Raw genomic sequence first — 19,925 nt, forward strand, 5'->3', positions numbered from 1 at the left:
CTAGTGACAGGACATAAAACATCCCTTAATTTTGCCTCATGCATAAACCCAACAGCCATCTACTTCACACACCTATTCCACCTTTACTACAGCCACCAGTTCACGACATTACTTGTGTGCTGCTTTTATTTTTTACGTGCTTTTTAGGACCATGAACTGAGGAGGAAAAACATCTCTTCAGTGGAAGCCTCCAAAACTGGAGAATGTCCTCAAGAGTGAAAATTGCAGCTTTTATGAATCCTTCTTAAAGTTTTACGCTGGGAAAAGGAGAACAGAAGGATGAACTTGGCTACCAGTTAATTTAAAAAAATCATTCAAAGATGTCAGTTCATTTCCCACCAGATATCCCATTTCATTTGTTAATCTAGGGAAAGCAGGTGAATGACTGCAAGATTTAGCATCCCCACATGTCTATTCTGAACCACTGCTAGAAAGGTAGCAAGAAGGAACACTTTAGAGATCAGAAAAACTTACGGTTGGATGTGCAACCATTATGCCTGTGCAAGATGTGCAACCATTATGCCTGTGCAAAGGAAGACGATTTATTGTTGCATTTGGTTTTCTTCCTTCAGCACCATCCCTTGCTTAGAGCATACTTTGGCTCTGCTGGAATTGAGCACAGATTTCCTGCTAGCTTCAAAAGAAGGATTATCAGGCTATTAATGGTCTGGACAGAGGTTGTAACTGATAGAAAAACTACTGTAACTTGCATAGATGAAAGGATGATAGTCAGCAGCCATAAACAATTTCTACCCTGGAAGATGGAGCTCTCCAGAAATCTTGGAGAGATTCCCTCTGTGACTCTGTGGTCCTTTTTATTTCACTCAGTGTCTTTCGGATACAACTCGGCATTCAAACCTAACTGACAACATCCTTACAAAACTTGCATTGCCATTTTGATATCAAAACTACATTTCTAGCACTCTACAAAAAAACTGAATATTTATCGTGGAAAATGAAGGTAAAATAGAACATGTATATGACCTATGCCAAAGAAATCAAGTCTTATTTGGACTTCATAGATTTAGGAAATGGTTCAAGAACAGCTTATCTGAGTGAAAATAGGATCTTTGTAATGCTGATAAAGCCACAAAGACTAGTTCTTGGGAGGGACCCTGTAACTTTCTTAGATTTATAACTACTGCATTTATTTTTTTAAATAATAAAAAGCTTTGGCAGGTATTATAACCATTGCATACTAAAAAAAAAATATCTGTACACGGGGACAACTTTTTACTCTACACACTGTATCAGGCCTGTATTAGTATTTACACAGTAAGTTACTATGGGCTGATGCATTCGTTGAACCAACTGCCTTAGACTGCATACTCCATTTAAAAGCTTTTGTTGCATCAAGAGTGAATGTGTGCAGTGTGCTTATTTTGTTTTCTTGTGCTTTCTTTTGCTTCATTTGTAAATCTCTCCTTTCCTGGCTACCAACATGACAGGAAACCACAGCAGGAGGTATTATCAGTGCTTCTAGTCCTTACAGTATTTCACAGGAGAATCTGCAGTACTTGGAGGAATATAGAAACTACTCTTTTCTTTGTTTAACATGCTATGATCCAGAATGATAAATTGCTATATTGACACAATTTGTCCCAAGGATTAGGAATCTTTGACTGTGGAACTTGTAAAGATGATGCTGCTGCACTACCAGATGTGCAAGTATTACCAAAGCCTAAATACCCTCAGGTGTTTCTAGTTCACTAAACATCCTCCCCAACCTGGGTTGCTTGCAAACGAAGGCAGAGAATTGTTAAAATTGCATGACCAGTTTCTATTATAATCATTTTTTTTATTAAAGATGGCTTTTGAAAAAGTAGGGTAGGGGTTTTTCAGTTAAACTTTGCTTGATCTTACAAAAAGCAGAATTTAAAAAGATAGACAAACTGACAAATATATTTTGATGAGCAAACTTCTTCATGACTGAAAATACCAGCTGTATCATGCATGTTAGAAAAAATTCGCCTTTTAAATTGTGAGTTTCTGGATTCTGTGTATGCTCATCCATAACGGATATACAAAAGCTAAACAAAACTACATGAAAAATCAAAACTGTTTCCAATTGTTACTTTGCAATGCAGATGCTCCTTTGGTTTCAGTTTCTTCTTTTCCCATCATTCTGCATATACGTTTTTGGCGTTCTGCAATTAGGAAGGTATCACATTCACGATGGGAGGAATTTATATCAGATGACTTGGTTCTCTGTTAAGATTGTCATTTTTAAATATCACAGCTCAGTCCTCATGAGGGGAATTCCTCTTTAAATGCATGTGTAATTTGATTTAAATGTGTAAAATGATTTAAAGTCTGTAGCAATAAGAAACTATCAAAAAAAATCCCATTTTCTACAGTACAACTGGATCATTTTAATTGCATAGTTAGGGTGGATCAAGAGATTCTGATGGTAAAGGGGTAATCACTTATTTTCTGGCAGGCAGGACCTGCTCCTTTTGTGCATCAGAGAGGACAGGCACTGAAAGAATACACAGACTGAAGCAGCATCAAGACCAAAAGTAAATATTTGTTGCATGGTTCAAGCCAGCTTTCACCAAGCACTTGATTTCCCCTTACTGACCAGGACAATGCAACCTCTGCTAATGCTGACATTGAAGAATTTGGCTCCAAGTGGAAAGCTCTTTCACTACCTTTATGAAACAAAGGGCCTTGACACCTTTGGAGGATGTAGAGACTTAAGAACTCTGATTTTGCTGGGTTCTTACTACTGCTTCTCCCATGCCACTGGCAGGAATGTAATACAACAAAGAGCTACTGTGGATATAAAGGACTTAAGATAAAACTGACAGGACTTACCTGCCATGGACTTATAATGTTCAGAGCAGTTCCACAAGTCAACAACAGTACAAGACTAATGCAAGACATTAAGCACAAGTAAACTGAGATGAAGGCAGGAAGCTTCTACGTTGAATGTCTGTCCCTCTCTAATACTCCACTGTACAGCAAATCTTGCACCACCAGAAAAAGGATTAAGTGAGCTAGTATGTTGTTCAGACCCTATGATTTAGATGACGAAGAGTTTTTGAAATGTCAAGGAGCAGATGTCCTATGGAGAAGACCAACAGAAATCTCTTACTATAGCTTTATGTTTGTTTTCTGGACAAAATATAAACTCAAAAACTGTTCTCATCCAAAAAGAAACAAAAAAGGAAAAAGTTGATGCTGCCAATATAACAAGAAAGAATATTAGTGTAAAATCTTGTAGCATTAGGTTTTATTTCTCACAGCACATTTTGCTATTACCTATCTTCTATGTCATTTAGGATCTAAGTCAATTAAGTTCTATATCCATCTCATGTTTTATTTTTGGTTGTTTGTGGTTTTCTTTCCAGTTTTTCTTTTTGCACCCTTCCTTGAAGTATTTGTGGTTTTTAACAGTACTCATCTGGACAGTTCGATGCCTTTCAAAGACATTAACAGTACTCTCTGTCTCGGCATGGCCACCAACAAAGCTTTACTACATCTGACGTTAAAGATCAACATAAAATTTAAAAACGCAGCTATGAATATTGTGAAGAGCAGAAAGCAGCACTAAAAGGAAGCAAGAAGCTTTCCATTGGATTAAATCTCACTGTGGTACAGGTCTATGCTGTCCATATATGATAATGGACATTAGGCATTCAAGATGTGGATCCAGTAGCTGTAGTAAACTTTAAAACTTGAAGAAACACCAGTCTTGCCATACCAATTTGTCACTCGGCCACTGAGGGTACTGAACAGAATATTCTCCCCGAGACCAACTGTTCAATTTTGCTGTCTGGAACCTTCATATTCAAGTTTCAAACTCTCAACTTCATTATTTCATTAATATACAGACTCATAACTTTCTATTCTACCCTTTTTGGATGCACACATCAGATACTTTGAAGACAGCACCCACATACTTGCTTTGAGAACTGTAGGTATTACAACCATATAGCAATTACTCTTTCTTTGTTGGCTGTGAAATAAATAACTAAAACTAGAAATCTACATCTATCTTAACCAAGCTAATAACAAGAAACATGCCACTCTGTTTGGGAGTTCATTAGCAAAAAGCACAGACATACAGACATTCCCTTACACAAAACCTCTTTCACCAGCATCAGATACAGAATACTTTCTGCATTTGTCACCCTTCAGGTCTGAATTTCCAGCACGCTCCTTGTTATACACAATTAGCCCCATGCCAAGGTTTGGTACATTTTGTAATAAATCCCTGACCACATTTGCTTCGGGCTTGGCAGCTCTGGAAAGGCTCTATTCATCGGGGCAACAGCAAGCCACAGGGCTCACCACACAACTCACTCGCAGAATTCCAGCACGCTACAGATTTCAACAAGCCATCCCCTCCCTCCTCCTCTCAAGCAGCCTGACATATGACTGTGATTAAGTGGGATATGAAAAAGCTCCAATCAAGTTTTCTCTTTTTCATCCCTCACCTCCCTCCTTCCACCTCTTTTCCCCTCAGACAACCCCCCCTAAGAAAACCATGCCTTCTTTCCCAGCACCGCATGTTAGGTAGGAATCCATAATATTTTTTTGCCTGTATTTAAAACAGTAACCATCTGTTACTTGCAGCAAGGCTGTCTCTCCTTCTCAGGTTTCTTCAGCTTGGGAGCACCACCCTCACAGCAGAGCACAAGGCTAGCTGTAGGCTGGGAAAGCTCTCTGGGAGGCACCTGGGAGCACCAAAACCAACAGCAACCACTGGCCGTCATGCCATCTGTTCATGGACAATGCAAACAGAAAAAACATACATATTTCCAGCTCTCAGGCAGCTAAAATGACAAAGAGGGAGCTGGGAGAGGCACCATGCAAGCAGGCAAGCCATGGGCAGTATGTGTGGGGAAACTTATCTCCATAGTACGCAGACTGGGTTTCTCTTCACACTGCGTTGTGTGTCACACTTGCTGGCAACACTGGATAAGACATTTTTGGTGTCCAAAAACCCATTCAGAAGACAGCAGAGCTCTAGGTAAAGAGGATTACCACGCTTAGTGGCAATGTTGCAAACAGGCCTCAGGATGATCTTTGCTTTTAACTAAGAAGAGGTGTAAAACCTCCAGTAATTCAGTATTATTCTTCTTGCATAGAAGGGAACCCCAACCATTACACTCAGGTTACATGTACAGCACCTTCCAGTAGTACCAGAGCACCTCTGCAGGAGCTTCAATCCTCCTCTTGGCTCCAGGCACACATTCCCAAAGTTTCATCTTCTTTCCGAGGAACTTTTGTCCTTTCGCTTAAGGAACTGCCACAGAGATAACTTTGACACTGGTAAGCTGCAACACCTCCACTGTCCCTCCTTGTTAGGTAAAACATCTACAAAATGACATTTAGAGTGTATAAGCTAAGCTCCAAAGAAGAGCTGTAGCACAAGAGCACAGTCAAGAACCAAGAGGCAGCATGCAAAAGGTCATGTTGTATAAACAGGCAAGGTTTTCTGCAGGTCTGATTTCTCCTGGAGTCCCTCCTTCCAGGATCCATCCTTCCCAGAGAACCTTCCCTATGCCAGAACAACAATGTCCCCTTTCAACATGATAAAGCATAAAATCATGTCACAGCTAACTTCACCTACACTTTACTAGCTAAATTTAAAGAGAAATTAAATCAGGAGTTTATCTAATTACTATCTTTGCCTTGTTAACCTACCCTTTACCTTGAAAAAACACTAACCTAAATATGCATCCTAATTTTATGTCATCCTTTTGCTTGCCTGGAGCTACTGAACACCAGAATCTACAGTGAGATTTCCATGCTGCTTGTTTCTTTTTCTTCTTAATCCATTTTTTACTGCATCCAAGACTCTAAAAATAGTAGAACAACTGCCTATGGGACAGTGAAGTCAGACAATATTCCTCATCAAACTGTAGCAGCCACAGAATGTATTTGCTTCACCTAAAGATAAGTCAAACTTGCCTGAGACTTTTAAAGCCACGTAGCTTGTGCCTAATCTCCTTTCAAAAAGCTGAGTTCACCTTCTGCTCAGGCAGTGCCTGTCCATGCACCCCAGCTCAGTTTCCTACAGTGAGGACAGTTTCATTCATGAGTTTTGGAGAACGCGATTACGCAGCATCACATCATGTTTCCAAGGTTCCTGTTTACCTTCACACAAAGCACCGTGGTAATGGGATCAAGAGCTGGAAAAGCTGAAAGGTTATTTAATAAAACAACAATGCTAAATTTACACGCTACCTTGAAAGATCTTGCAGGAGCTCTTACACAGCTCTCTCCCAACCACTCCACAACTGTGTACATGTAGCCCCAGGGCATCATCCTTCAGCATCCTCGGAAACCCTCTGCAAGTACAAAGGTGGGTATACAACGTTCCACCAGGTTACTAAAAATACCCAGCACACACAGGCTGTTCCTTTGTTAATAAAAGTGAGAAGATCTGCGATTGGAGTTTCTGCAGCTTGCTCTTAACACTGACCATTAGTCTTGCTTCCAAATTTACCATACCCTTCACAGACAGTGAAGTGTATATGTTTTACATGAGTATGAATGGTAACAGCCCTACTGAGGCAAAAAGCTTGATGTTCCCTGAAAGTCCAATCTGTTTTTACAAATACGTACACTTAACTTTAATCTAAGCACTACCTACAAAAATACATACAGACATAAAAAAAGCTTAATCAATTAATAGCTCACAAGAGACAACAATGACTAATGTCAGATCTTACTCTCTTTTCCAAAGCACTGGCCCAAGGGAACAGAGCAGATAAAATTACCTAAGTTGACTTTTTGTGTTTCTGTTAAACCAAAACTTTGGTGTATTCTGAACTGTCTGTGTGATGTTTCCCAGCTGGACGACATAAGCTTTCCTAAACAATTCAGGACTTCAACATGACCTTACAGCCATCATCCTCTTTCATACAGCCAAGGGAAATGCTTGTTAGTTTGTATAGGTTTTATCTTATCCATCAAATTCTCCTGCCTGCACACTGATATTGCCTACTTGTGGCTGTACTGTCAATAAAGCCTTCAAAAACCTCTCCGGTAATCCAACTCCTGGCCACGGACAACAGGCAGTAAAACTGTAAAAACCAGTTGTGCAAAACCCTTCATGGGTAATTACTGCTTGAGTGAAATTTGTCGGACCCAGACAAATACATTCTATAAATTGTTTTAAATCCACACACTCGTCCTGTATTTCTTTCCTTTGATGAAAACTGTCACCAGTGATTATTTGGTGCTTCCAAATTTGTAGATATAAATGATGACTGTTCCCTGAATCAGAACTGCAAGTTCAGAAGCAAAACACGACAGTACTCTGAAATTCTTGACACTGCTGCAGCTGCATGTAGATGTCAACTCTTGAGAGCTTACCTTCAGTGTATTTCTCAACGTAAACATAGTGGATAGCGTGTTATAAAATTGAGAACTGAAAGTGCTGTTTCTTCTCTAACCCAGATAAAACCAATTGGCGTTCGCCAGAACTTTTCACCTCCCATATCTCATGTTGCAGGGATCACTTACTGAAATCTTCATAGGCTTTTCTATTCACTTTATCCTGGACTGTAATGTGATTTTACATATGGAAGAACAGCAGTTGCAACTGAAATATGACGATTATTTTCTTCTCTCATCAGTTTTCTCTTTTTTTCCTCCTTAAATTACCTTTTCCACCACATTTCCCAGGTGATAACTTCTTCTCTTAGTACTGTTTATTTTCATCATCCCGCATTCCTCATCAATAAACTTTTACCAACCCCATGCCTACTAAAAGCCCACAAATTGACCAAACTTTGAAAATATTAACAAGTATCTAAATGCAATTAAAACACAGGACACAACTTTTAATGCTCTGTTGGTAAGATTTCCTTATGTGAAATACTACCACACCATCGTCTGCTCTGATGGTGCAATTCCACATTTACTCCAACAAGACCAGTACTCCCTCTCCAAGAACAAATTTCATGACGTTTCTGTCATTCACCATGGGTTTCAGAGTCAGGTTCACCATAGCACCAGTTACGCTGACAAAACAGAGAAGGATCATGCCTGACAAATTCCCATCTGAAAAAGCATATCATCCTATCTTACTCCATGACTCCTGTTTATGAAAAATGGTTACATCATGGGAAGGAAAAGCACAAGTTTTGTATGGGAGAAGAAGTTGGGGGAAGGGAGAAAGCAGCCTGTCTCGGAAAATCCTCTTTGCAACAAGAGGAACAAAAATCTCAAATTACACCATGACAACTACTAGCTTTCAGATAGCTGCCAATTCACTTCAGTACAGCTCAAATATTTAATAATATTAAATTATTGTTTAATAATATTAAATTATTGATATAATAATATTATGTATGTAGCAATAATAATTGTAAACTGTGGTTCACTGATACAGTATCTTAAGTTTCTGGGTACTCAGTACCTAAAAAAGCAGTGAAAGCTCATGCCCACAAAAAGCTGAACTTGTACTTAGCCATTCTGCTGATACAAAGAAAATTTAACACTTTTTTTGAAAGTAATTTTATCTTGGTAGATTTTATGCCAGATCAGGTATCATCCTTCTTCCTGCAGCTGGTAGAGGCAGCTATAAATACCTCATTGTGTGCTCCTGCCAGGCTGACAAAAACGCCAGTGCATTCTCACATCGGACCTGTTCAAATTCACGTGGCTTGGCCACACTGCAGCGGGCAGATGCAGTGACAAACACTGGTGACCACAGCCTCCCAGGGACACCGCTCTGCTCCACTCTTCAAAACACCCAGGGCTCTGGCCCCAGTATCTGGGATTAATTCAGTGACTTCCAAAATACATTACAATGGGATTTTCAGCTGCAATATTAATTTATTCTTATTTAAACACATGTAAATGAATAAAGTAATGTTTCTAATAATTACTGAAGATAATAATAAAAAAAAATCTTATCACACACTATCAAAACCTTTTGGCAAATCTTGAAGTCTTAGATCTGATGATCCAATTTACTTCAGTGGGGTATGGGCTGGCTCTTTAAACTCCTACCTGTAGGTGCTTCAGCTCCAGCTTAGACTTGACAAAATCCTGCCAACTTTACCATGTCACTTCATAATAAACTCTGCTTTTCAACCCAAGCGAACGAAATCTGGAGCTTTTGATGAGTGTTTGCAATTACATTTTAATTTCCCTTCGTCGACTGGGCACACAAGCACTGTAAATCTCTATCAGTTTAAATTAGGTCTTCAAGGGTAATTTTGGCAGCTGAACAGGAGCATGCACCATGTTTGAAGTACTGTAGGATCCTTTTTACTTTTTTTTTTTTTTTTAATCTTTTGGACTCAGATCAGACTCACATCAGTCTCAAACAAATTCATTGCTCACCTATCTCAGATGACATTTTAATTGTAGCTTTTAACTACACATAGGCTAATGGAGGAAAAGCAAGTAGAAAGTTCTTTGAGTATATACATTCAGATGGAGAAGATTTACAGAGAATTTACTTTGCAATGCTGAACTTTAGATTAATGTAGTATCTATAAATATTGTTAAATGCAATTGGGTAAAAAAAGCCTTTAAAATAAACTTTATGGATTTCACATGGTTTTCCTTGAAACTTTATTTGCAGCGTATAAGCATTTAAAATCCAAATGTAATTTCATAATTCATGGTGTTATGCAAACAACTTCCTAAATTTCCACATCTGCAACCTCTGATTGTTTAGGGGTTTTTTAAATCTGTCAAAAATTCCCACAGTGTGTGTGCATACATACATATATATTTACATTCCCAGAGTTATAAGTTCTCAAAGGACTACCTGGCTGATTTTATTTACTTATTTATTTTGCTTTCAGCCATCAACAAATTTATTCTCTCACAGTCAATATTGTGACCCTTATAAAACATGTTTTCTAGGTGGTCTTTACATGCAAAGGCTCACTAACTATATTTACATTTTTGAGAACATTTTAAAAGCACAGAAGGATGGGCAGGCATAAAGGGAAGCAAAATTCCCACACTTCACAGCTATATGAAACAAAAAGGAATGTCTACTTTCCACCCTGAGGCTCGCTCCACATAGTACCACATTTGCTAAAACCCTGCCTTATCCTTTGTATAACTAGTGTTTAGTGTAATCCTTCATATGCCCATAAACACTAGAGATATATGCGGAATAACAGTATTCGTAGGTTTCCTCTGTGTGTTGATGTTTTAGATATGTATACTTCATTTTGAGAAAACTTCCATCACAGCAGAAACCTTGAGAATAAAACCAGTTTCTTTCAAGCTTTGACAAAATAAACTACAATTTCTGCTGTCGCACCTTTGCAATCTTAATTGCATTTAGTTTCTTCTTCCTGGGAATGATATTTATAACAAACATTACTAGTTAGATTCAGTTGGAAAGCCATTAAAGTAAAAAAAAAAAGTAAGAATTACCTATTGCAGATTTTTTGTTGTGTTTTTTCACAACAAAAAGCTACAAAGACTATTTTGAACATTCATTCCCAGTTATTGAAACCAATATTCCCATTAGGGAAGCCCAACATCTAACCTCAAAAACTGCAGGGTGTCTTAGAGGTATAAAAAAGGAAGCTGAAATATGAAAACTCATGCTGCAAATAAGGTATAGAAAATTAAATACATGAATAGAATATTTCAGCATTAAAACTTACAGAAAGCAAGTATACAAGTACTCAACTTTGATAACTCTTTAAAATAAAATACTTATTTGAAGATGAGAACGTATGAAGATTTTGATGTCTGATTAACATAAATATTCTTTGTTAGATGAAAGTGGTGAAACAGTGCATCTACATTAAAAACTTCACCAAAGAGCTATGTGTCATTCACACATGCAAAAACTGACAGGCAGAATTTTTTAATAACTGAAACTGAAAAAATATGTTTCTAGCATACAACCATGTAAGCTAACAGAAAAACCCCATACAGTAACTCATTAGAGGGGAACACTACCAATGGTGCTCAACCACCCACTGCCATCAATGGGTGCCTCTCTGCTGACCTTGGTGAGATGTGCATGAGGACGTACTACACGCAACCCCTTGCTGCACAAAGTTCTCCAGCTTCGGAGGCAATCTTGAAACCTGCACTCAACACTTTAAAACACACATTTTCTGATGGGAAATGTAAATATGAAGGCATACCTATTAGAGCAGAGAGCAATGAGAGCAATGACTTGTATATTTGATGAAAGAGAAAGGCTTGGAATTACAGTTTCAGTCTGTGCTGGAAACCTGACAACCAGTATTAAAACATTGCAGAAGATCAGTACAAAGTAAGTTCATGCAGAAGTCTGACTTGAATACTCATAATAATTCCTTCCCTCAAGCCACTATAATCTGTTCTCATAAGGGCTGTTTTCTTCACTCCAGATAAATATCTAATTTTTCACTGAAGCCGTGAATCTGGTATATTTTACAAAACCAGTGACCATAGGATATTAAAAAAGTTATCTGGAATTCAGTGAAAGGTTCCAAATACATTTTAAGGTATTTCATAAAGCCTACAAACTCTTTATATTAGTGTAAGTTCTCCAGACTGAAAGACGAAAATATATGTTCTAACCTAGGAAACACTTGATCCATTCACAAAATACTCACATCCACTTTATACTAGAAATTGTATGGAAATTGCTAGAAAGGTTTGGTATGTAAAAGAACCATTTGCTACAGTTTTTTGTAATTCACATCATCTTGACATCCTAACCATACTATGCCACTTTGAGCAGGGCTTGAAATTTTAAAAGCTTGTATGAAGTTATAGCTCTAAATCCTATTACCTTATTGAAAAATTGGCGCTTGATTTTTGTAGACCTATTGAAAATCCAAAAATAGAGATTTGTAGATTAACTCTAGCAGTCTTTGGCTTCAGATGCAGCTAAATAACTTATTCTAGAAGCGAGACACTTGAACCTAAAACATGATACATTGCCTGATTAAGGGTTAGTTATTTGATCCTTACACAGGAAATGTAAAAAGTCTGGTTGGTACTATATTTAAAAACCTTACATAAAGTTTACAAAAAGCTTTATATTTGCACTACATAAAATAAATGTAAGTAGAGATATTATAAACAGAACAACCTGTATATACACCACAGGAAAAACCACCACGAGCCTCCTTTTTACTCCCCCCTCAAAGCCGATGCTTGTCTCAAAAACAGAAAACAAAGCACTGCTTACAGACAGGCAAACACAGATTTATTTAAACAACACCTTAAAGAAGCAAAGTAGGCTACAACTCACCTTTGACAGCACATTACAGCTACGCTGAAGTTGTTTGCTTAATCTGTCCCAGTAAAAGAAGCAAAAACTAACTAGCCAATAAAGCTCACTGCTGACAGAAAGCACAATGGTTTTGAGAGCTGTTTACCACCTGTAAATTGTATTATTATTACTCCCACTATTTTTCAAAAAATTGTAACATTATATCATGCAGCGTATAAGACCCGAAAGCTGTGGCGAACTAACTTCTGTCATTGCCAAATATTTATTTCCTCTCAGGTCACGCCAAATAAATATCAGAGAACTGGTGAGAGTCATGCCATGTGTGAACTCCCTCATCAGCTACTGAGAACCTCACCATTTCTAACCACCTTTGTCTGGACTTACATACGGGCTGGTATTACAATCTTGATTTTAACATAGTTGTTGTATACAGTACTCTTTCCAAACAGCATATTTGTGTCCTGTCACCTATTGAGACAGGAAGAAAAATCACACAAAGAGATCATCTCTCTTCAGTCCATCAAGTCTCAGGATTAAAAATTAAAAATTCCCTTTCTCTATACAGTTGCAGGATCAGTCTCTTTTCCCGCAGCAGCTTAAACAAGCAAGATTTTGTCCTTCATTCCTCAAATCTGAACAAATGAGTTTTTTCCTGGAATTTAAACTAAATTCATGACTAATGCCACCAAAATAATCCTCCTATCCTCCAGTTCCTTAGTATCACTCTCAGGGACAGTCATAAAGCCGCAAAGAAAGTGACAGAACACTCAAAGGCTTTTAAACAAACGCTACCACATTTTAAACATGTGCGTGTTTGCAAAAGCTCTAAGCCTCTATTGCTCAAACCACTTGTGGTTTCTCAGCACTTCTTTTTTGAATGATTGTGTCTTTATAAAATAAACATGTTTGAGACTAAATTACTTGTGTCTGTTGGGAATAATTGTAAAATTAGCTCATTTAATTTACGCTTGTGGGTTTTAAAAACATAACCGAATAGCATAGTGAGTCTCCTGGTGAAACCAAAGCCTGGCACGTCAAACATGGTTTAGATCATGCAGACGGGCTTCGGTTTGCTCAGTGCAACAGTCTGATCTCCACAGCAGGCTTAGTCCTTTGGTTTTGTCTTCTAGTTCTCCAAATAAGTATTCCCATTTGTAGGTCTCCAGAGACATTCTTGTTCATTCAACATGCCAATATATTGTGCAATAGATTACACAAAAAAATCAATTCCAGACACAGAGCTGTGATTATCAAAACGTGGTACCTTCACGCAGAGTTTCAGTATGTTGTTCAGCCATAACACATATAGAATTTTTGGCCACTGAATATCTGACTGTCCCAGATATGATGGAGGGATGTGCTCTGGTTCCAGCTACATTAACTGGGAATGTATTTAAGGTCCAGCTAGCACTATTCAGGAGTGTAACTCGCGACTTACTTTAACTGCATCCTTCAGTCCCACTGATTTTGGTGATCTAAATTATGGTTTTCCAGGAAGAGAAATTATCACAGTATCAATACTTCTATCATACTACCCTAGAGCATCATTTTGTTTGGGTTTTTTTGTTTGTTTGGGTGGGTTTTTTTGGGGTTTTTGTTTTTTGGTTTGTTGGGGGTTTTTTTGGGGGGTGGGGGGGTGCTTTTTTTTTTTTTTTTTTTGCATTAGGTAGTCATGACTGCAGATAATAATTTCCAGGGAACTGCAGGGATCAACTTATTTCCAAAGTGTTTTCTGCTATTCTAGTAGACAACACTGGTTGACATAGTCCGTATTTTAATACTGATATGCCAGAATTCAGTTAAAATAGTCTCAGTCAGCAATAGGCAATCTGGCAGTTCAAAATCTTACTCAGCGTCTTCCAGTTTTGCTCTGCCCTTGCCACCCAACATCTTTTCAGCAGTGGATTTGCAACTCCATGGATCCACAAGATATGCATTTGTAATGAAAATTATTAATTTCATATGATGACATAGGTTTGTTTCCATTCCCAGTGGCTAGAAAAACTTCTTTTAGGCATCCTACAGCTTGTGTTTTATCCAAGGCCAGGGGAGATGCAAATCATACCTTCTGTACCAAGATAAGGTGGGTTTAGTTTCTGTATTTTCATCCTGCTTTTGATCCCTCAAGGCTGCAAAGGTTAAATTACCCTGCCCTTACCACCACTGCTTTTTTTACCTTATTTTGATCTTTTCTTAAATACCTGAACGATTTTTTTTCTTTTTTTTTCTTTTAATCACATCAAAGCTAATACTTTAGTAAGCAGCTTCTCCATGCATAGTCTTTGGTTCCAGACTTGTTTCACATTTCTCAAGCACTGTAAATTCTCCTTCCTCTATCTTAGTTTTTTTAAACAGGTTTTTGGTGGGGTTTTGTTGCACCACTTCTCCTGCTTCTTCCACCCCTGCCATATAAATATATATCTCAAAAGAATCTCATTCCAAACCTACCCTAAAGTTTTAGCCCTGCCAGGTCTAGCAACAAATCATACCATCAAGCCCTTTTCTCCATTTTCTTCCTTTACTGGGCTGGGGGGTGGGGGGTGGGGTGGGGAGGCACTTTAAGTACCAATTTCTCTCAAAGTTAGGTTGGCCCGTTCCAGTCTGACTTCCCAAATCCTGCACCTCACCTATCAGAAGGGGATTACACCACCCAATTGTCTACAAGCATCTTGTGCCCCCTCACTGACTCCTGTCACCTCCTCCTCACTCGGTCAAATTAAACATTACTTTCTTCATATGGGTACTGGTGGTAAAGAGAGTATTTGTGGATGGATAGGAAGGGAAAACCCTGGATTCAGTCTTCCTGGGCCATCTTCTGCCTTCCAGGATACTTCCAGCATCCCCCAGTTTGAGAATCTATGTACTTGTTACGCATACACATATATATACAGACATATATGTGTGTGCATATCTATGAATATATGTATATTCTATATACAGAATATTTATATATGTCTGTGTGTATGTAAAACATACATATATATTCTACATGTATACAGAACACAGACACATGCATTTAAGTGACTGTGCAGTGTGCAAAGGAGCACAGCCTACACTGCCACTTTTTAACATCTTCTACAGCATATTTTTCCAGTGCATTCTCGGGAGTTGATTCATTCTCTAACCCAATATAAAGTCAACAGTAAACATTGTATTTAAAAGCCTGAACTACACATGGGGTGTTTTACCAGCCTCGTTTTTCAAGTGCACTTGAGTTTACCTTCTGGCTATTCTAAAGAATAAATAACCTGTTCCACTCCATTCAGCAACATCCACTCCTCCCCCAACCTCCCTCTTCTGTGCTAATCACCTTTCAGGCACAAAAGAAAATCAGCCACAACATGAGAAAGAGTTGCATTTCAGCCAGACACATTCTCCAGCATTTATATTTTATAGCAGTCATCTTTCCAAGCTGAAATTTGCTTACCAGTAATCTCAAATGGGCTATTCTGTTAGAGTATGAAACAGGAAAGGTAACAAGTATACCCTTGCATAATTTTCTACACAAATCAGCCTTGCTCAGTTGATATTAGTTACATGTTATACTGCATAACCAAGTCATGCATTGAGAAACTGAAACTTCACAGTTAGTGAAGGACAGTTGCCAGTCACAAAGCATCCCACACTTCAACTCAGTGACTCTGCTGCCAGCTACATACAGTAGTAGCAATGGAAACACCACTCTTCCCCTTCAATGGAAGTCTCACAATAAATCTTTCCAACCACAGTTACTGTCTGTTTCAGAGGCCTGGCTTTATATTTTGGTAATTAGATTACAATCGATTAGCAGAAATATCCAAAATAAACAAATCAAGACAATGTCCAACTTTCTGGAAAGTTAACCTCCCCCAGCAAACCAAACATTTCAGCAGCATTAAAGCTCTGTTCATATTTAAGGAAAACAGCAACCCTATGTTCCTTTCTTCATTTGTGATACATCACTTATTCCTGCATTTTGTTTCCAAAAACATCACAAAGCAGGTCAGGCTCCTTTGAGGTAAATATTATTATTGGGGACGACATTTGCTTTCAGACAGAGCTCTCTGTTAGGGAGAAGGCTGAGCAGAACATGCACGTGTTCTGTTGCAAACCAGACAAGTATGAAGAGTGCTGCTGCTCCAAGGGGTTCTTGATTTTTAAAAAGGGTCAAGGAAGAAAGAACACACACACACACGGGGAGAAGGACTGTTGGGTTTGGCCTTGAACTATGTTGTGATGAAAAAAAAAATTATACTGTTTTTCATAACTGGGAAGACATAGGAAAACTGAAGGACAGTTTCTGGCCTTCCCCTCCCAAGGACCCGAGCTCTCCCAGCCTGTGAAGTTAACTCAGATCACTTGCAGAAGAAAGTGGAGCTGAACAAGCAGCCCACTGGCATCCTCCCTTTTCAAAGCACTCGCCCTACACTCATTCATCCTACATACAATTTACAGACTTAAACTTTCAGCGTATAATACAGAAGCATATAATGTTTAAAATAAGGCTAAATTAAACTTAAAAAGACAGTCTTTTTGGAGTAGACTACAGTAGGAGGCAGGGAACAGTTAACAGTTTTCTTCATGAAGCCTGCAGCCATTGCAAGAGTGTTTAAGCTGAGGAAATATTTATGATACGGGGAAGCACTGGAGCTCACAAAGTGTAATTTTATTTCAGTGATACCGTTAACTGATCCTGCCTGTATCGCTCATGATCCTCCCACAGCTACACACCACCAACCAATTCAGCACAGCCAGAAACACAGCCAGAAACCGAATCTGCCACTGATTACGATTGGGAATTTCTGTTATTAAGTGCATTTCTTAAACCCTGCTGGGTACCGATAAACTTAAGTATGAACTCTCAGCTCCTCCACTCCCACAAAGTAACACAGAGCAAGGGAAGTGCGGATGCTCTGTCTGTGCAACCATGGGGAACCACACATCCCAGAGACTTCAGACATACTATGTTTTTCTAAACAGAGAAAGAAGTACAGAAAGTCAGACCTAGCCTAGTACTTATATCGCTGAGCAAGGCTTAGTGAATGCACATGAAGTCTGGAGCAATCTCTAAAGGAGGAATAATTTCTGGTCAATATTCAGAAAATGCAAGAGAATGATGTTTCACCAAAGGACCGTGCTTTATACAGGCACCTGAGTCTTACAAGGATAGGGAAAAAACTATTTGCCTATAACCAAGAAATTAACACAGTAGGTACAGTACTATTAAATATTTAAGGCTAGCACTTTAAATGAGTTCTCCAGTGCAGGGAACAAGGGGGAAAAAGAAGGAAAGAAAGAAAAATAATCAGATTCAATTAGATTGTAACCCAGTAAATTCTCATTTCCTTCAACATGGGTTTTGCCAGAACGAGATTACAGTCAGGCCATATTAATTCATCTGTAAATTATTATTAATACATTTTCATGTATATTAGCATAGCAATTTCCCCCCCTGTATCCTTAGCAATCAAACACTGGAACACATTCCTTCACTAAGGGTCCACAACTCCTCCAAAAGACATACCACTTCAGCAGGAAAGTTTCCCTCTCCTTTCATGATTGATTGAGAATTCATCCAACAGCAATTTAATCTTTGAGATTATACATGCTGAGTAAATTAAAAAATAAAAAAATGTGAAATCTGAAACAATAGGCAATGGTCTTATAAGTCGCAAGGCAAGGAAGGAAAGGACGACCATGGTACATAAGAAGGATTTAACCAAACTCAAGGCATTTTTTATATTTGTCAGTGGATAAGAGCTCAAAGCTAAAGCCTAAATTCAGAAACCAAAGAATTTTAAAGAGCATTTCTGTACCAGAAATATTTTAATTGCATGTTTTTCCAAGCAAGAAGTCAATGTAACTCTTGTCTACCTACCCATACAACCATAAGGGTATGAAGGGTATTATAGCTCTTTCTCATTGCCCAGAATAACAGGCTATAGTACAGTAAGCATCTGTAAATTGATAAAAACTGCATCCACACATAGTGCTCAAAAAATTGTATAATGCTTCCAAAAAACCCCTCAAAATCAGCTACATCTGCACAAACACACAAATCTGACTTTTGGTGAATCTTCTGATTTCAGGTTTGTTACATTTTTGAGTCTTTTTCTCTTTGACAAACCATTTAACTTTTGAGAAGCAGACATGCCTTGCTGTTCTTGATAATGGAAACATTAGCCTACAACTGGAGCCTTCGTACTACCATCCAGTTAAACACAATGCTGAAGAAGTCAAAACAGGATCTGGAGATACAGTCCCACAACAGGTAGTGATCAGCTTGTGCTATTTAAAACACATTACCACCCTCAATTAGAGACTGCAGCCTCTGTCAGATGAGAAATGACAAATGACCTTGTATGAATTTCAGCTCCTTTCAACAGAAATTGAAACAGGCTTGCGCTCCCTACCTGCACTGCACAGAGGACACACAGATGGTCCGTCTGCTGCTCATGTACTAACTCTTGAACCAGACCAACCCTATTCTTTGCAGTTGTCACACCAAACCTACCTACAAACACTTTCCAAATTTGCCAAATGGAAATAAGGAAAGACAGTGCTACATTGATTTCTGCATCAAAAAACGCAGTTAAGAGTTCAACACTAAGTTGCACTCTATATCTTTAAATGTTTCTTGCAGATTTGAATTTAACAATCTATAAAATTTCTAAATTTACATTTTTTTAAAAAAATATAAATATATAAATACATAAAACATCAGACTTTTAGCACAACATGAAGCAAGAGTCATTGGGGAAAACATGCCTCTGAGAAGACTTCCAGAGCCTTATCTCCTTCTCTGTCTCCTACCGCTGACAAGCAGAAGTAGGACATACATTTAGTGCTTCATTTTGAAAGTTTATGTCAATTAAAATAGGTCTTAAGACCCTTCTCTCCTCACATCAAACCTCTGTGCTCTCATGCGACAATACAGAGCAGTAAGACAGCACCAGGCAGGCCTATACATTTTCTTTGAGAAGTGGCATGGGTAAAATTCTACTGTTTCTAAGAGCTCTTGCTGAGTGTGTGCAAGCATGATGGAGTGAACTTGGGCAGGCCAGTTCAACAGCATATGGAAAATGTCACAAGTTGCAGCAGTAGAACAAATTGCTATCCACTTTGTCATGATGACCTACAGGTACTTGCTTATCTTCAGAGTCTTTACTGATACCTGTGGTAGAATTACACATTCCATTCTAATACAAGTTATGTTATCACATACTGAACTCACTACAAAGAACAGAACTTGAAAAATACAACCCAAAATAAACAAACCCTCCATTGACAAACTTTCTATGAGCTCATAATAATGAACAGTGTCTTATCTTTATCAACCGTTGCTGTCTTACCTTTATCAAGAAAAGCTGAAATGTCCCTTTCTCCTATTCAGCTCCCAAGAACAAAAGAAATTAACTCCACCCTGTGGGCAAAGAACAATTTTAAATGATTAGTGATATTCTGAAAGAGGGTTTAAATCATTGCAAAATAATACAGACCTTCCAATTCTGGTATGATACTCAGGTAAAAGTATCATTATATCTGGAAAAAGGCCCACTGAAGGCATATAGCTGGTTATATACTTACATTATTTCAATGAGTTATATGGTAAATGCTCCTATGAACTGCAGCCCGTTGACAGTGAAATATTCAACAATAGTATTTTATAAGGAAAATAACACTTTTATTTATTAGGTCAGCTCCCAAGAGAAAATGGCAATATTGCAACCTATTGAGCAAACTTCAACCATACAGGTTTCCTTTACAT

At 38.3% G+C, this 19,925-nt stretch overlaps 1 protein-coding gene across 1 annotated transcript in view; it reads right to left on the minus strand.

The window, feature by feature from the left end:
* The window catches only part of BMPR1B (bone morphogenetic protein receptor type 1B), a 253,229-nt gene that overhangs the window by 181,183 nt on the left and 52,121 nt on the right, over positions 1-19,925 (minus strand). Inside the window, exon 2 of the mRNA XM_055796198.1 lies at positions 19,510-19,580. The gene's annotated coding sequence lies outside the window, so the exon portion shown is untranslated. The remainder of the gene's footprint in view (positions 1-19,509; positions 19,581-19,925) is intronic.

The sequence above is a fragment of the Falco peregrinus genome, chromosome 2, assembly GCF_023634155.1.
Source record: "Falco peregrinus isolate bFalPer1 chromosome 2, bFalPer1.pri, whole genome shotgun sequence".
NCBI classification, from domain to species: Eukaryota; Metazoa; Chordata; class Aves; order Falconiformes; family Falconidae; genus Falco; species Falco peregrinus.